The following is a 2,676-nucleotide window of genomic DNA, read 5'->3' as shown; positions in this document are numbered from 1 at the left end:
AATTGTCNTATCTTTTTTTTTTGAGGATATGAGTACTTGCATCCCCAAAGAACATGGAAACGTACCAAAACGTAATGAATTAACTTGTTTCACGTACATTTTTGTTCGACATTTACTAGTGAGAAGATTTAGAACGACGCGAAGAGCGGCTTGCGAAAAGCCGATCATTAGCGAAAGTCCTTGTACCCCAACAACGTCAACCACAACAATGGTTCTCTATTCCATTCCATCATTGCGTCCTAAGCCAAACGTTCAATGATTCTCCATATTCTGAGGTCGATAGTGGGTAAAGACACTTAGCCAAACCTCAACACACAGAGCATTTAAAACGATAGACGACCTCGTATCTTTGGTGATCCTGCTTACTTTCCAGCATGCGTCAAATGCGTGGTTGGAATGATGTTGGAACCCTTTGGAACCGAGTTTCAGGGTAGGTACGTAGTACGTACGTACCTGCATAAAACTACTCATGGTGTGCCCTCTCCATGAGAAATACAAACATGATGAAGGCCAAAAACTTTTGTCGTAATTCAAGGCCATTTCGTCCGGGTTCATATCAAACAACTTCCTTCGGCATACAACAAAAAATTGCCTTGAGCATTAGAGTGCTTTGAACGGTCATGCAATATGAACCGTGTTTCAGTCGGCAACGTCGAGTAAAATTGCACAAGAAAAACTTTTGTTCCGTATCCGGCCCACGAGCTAAGCATTTCTACGTACCTACTCCTTTACTGTCGTGTACGTAAATAGAACGGCATTCCCGTTTCTGAATATTGGTTTAACTTATACTGGCAAGTTTTCAAAGCATGAAATGATAAAAAAAAAAAACATTACTCAAGGGAAATGTTCTTATGCCCCGTAGCCCCTAAAATCAATTTTGCGTTGCGATAAAACCATTTGAGGGCGTGTTTACTGGTTCACTAATGCACCAATGACGTAATTCAGACCAATGGCTTGCAATTTTCGAGCTGCGGGAAATGAATTGTCGCCTGATTCTGCTTCAGTTTTGAAGTACCTACCGAACGTTACTAGTAGAAAATGAGAAACATCTTTCAATAATGTATTGGCAGATACAACTGATCAATTTTGACCTATCCAAGTGAAAGTATACTAGATGTTGCCTCAAGACGGTACATCATGAACTTGCAGGGAAGAGATTTTTAGTCTCACTGTAAAATATGCAATAAAATGAGAACAACACTTATCGCAAGGTAGTTCAGGGAATTTCTTACTGACAGGGCAGTAAGGAACTAGTTAAGGAAGCCTTAACGCTGCTTATTAAGTTTTAATTAAACGCTTCACAAAGCAGTAAAGTTAGCTTCACCTGGATCCGTTCTCTTTATTGCATTTTGGGTCAGTTTTTGCTTCAACTGCTTCCGATGCATTACACCAAACGGCATTGTAGACTGCCGAAGCCAAGCTGGTCATAATTTTTTAGCTCTTCTCAATGCACTAGTCTCGTAATTCGACCTCTCTGGCTTATTAAATGCAACTTTTGTTCAACTGGTCTTGCCCTATTCATATCGTTGGTCCTTTATCAAACTTAAAACAATAACGTCAACGCGATCCTGCCCCCAAGAAGGATCCATTGTTTGTAACGACCACGAAAATCTGTTCCCCGAGTAATTAACTATCACACACGATTTCGTGTTGGTTCAGCCACAGTGTGGCAGATCGGGTCGGTGAGCAATCCCACGCGCCATTGAACTTGGCCTTCCAAGACCATCAGAGGTGACTCAATCGTCGCTTCATGTAGGGCAACTCTACTCGTCCCCATTAAAAATCGGTTCAACGTCAAGACAGGGATTTATGGAACACAAAATTGACCTTGGACGGAGGAATTTGAAACCTACGAATGCCGTTGGCCTTCGAGGTCGGGCTCTGGTCTGGCCTTAATTGAAAACTCGATGTCTTTAACACTGTGTGAACAACATAGCTTCAAAAAAAACCTACACGCAATAATGGCCTTGACGCATGGTACAAGGACCAAACGAGGGACCCGAGCATGGGACGAGAATGAGACCTGACAGTAAAAAAGAGCGCAGATACATGAACTAATGGGTTAGTCTATGATTTATTTGGTCCTGAATTATTCAGAAGGAAAGCCAGCCCAACAACTGACAAAGCCAACAAATCAGGAGGCAACAACAATCTCTCCACTCTCCATGGTGTCTGGCAGAGACAAGATATGTGCATAGACCACCATTTTATAAGGATTGCAATTCAGAATCTTCTTGAAGTGCTTTAAATATTTCAATATACCCATGTTAGAAAAGGAAGGACATGCGGTGTAATCTTTTGTTTGAGTATCGAACCTTCGAGTCCAACGCCTATAAAGGTATTATTTGTCGATAAAAGCCGCTTAGGGGGCGAGTGTGTCGCGCAGATGAAAGGCAGGTTGCAGACCTGGCCTCGCAACAATGTGAACCAACCCCGCCTTGATCCAACGCAGGGACTTTCAAGTCACACTTGCTTGATCTCGTGCCTTCAATTAATTGATATCCGCCTTGGACCCTCTTAAAATCAATGGATTTGTGTTGGCACATCCGGGAGGGGTAACCAGACCAAGGTGCCAAACCTGGCGCAAAGTCTGACTAATGGGACCAAGTGGTCCAGCTCTGCTTGACTTGAACCACAGCGCTAAAGAGTAAGGTTGGTTGGTACACCATTGACGTC

This window comes from Tigriopus californicus, chromosome 1 (genome assembly GCF_007210705.1).
Source record: "Tigriopus californicus strain San Diego chromosome 1, Tcal_SD_v2.1, whole genome shotgun sequence".
In the NCBI taxonomy this organism is placed as follows: Eukaryota; Metazoa; Arthropoda; class Copepoda; order Harpacticoida; family Harpacticidae; genus Tigriopus; species Tigriopus californicus.
Note: the sequence above shows the minus strand (reverse complement) of the source record.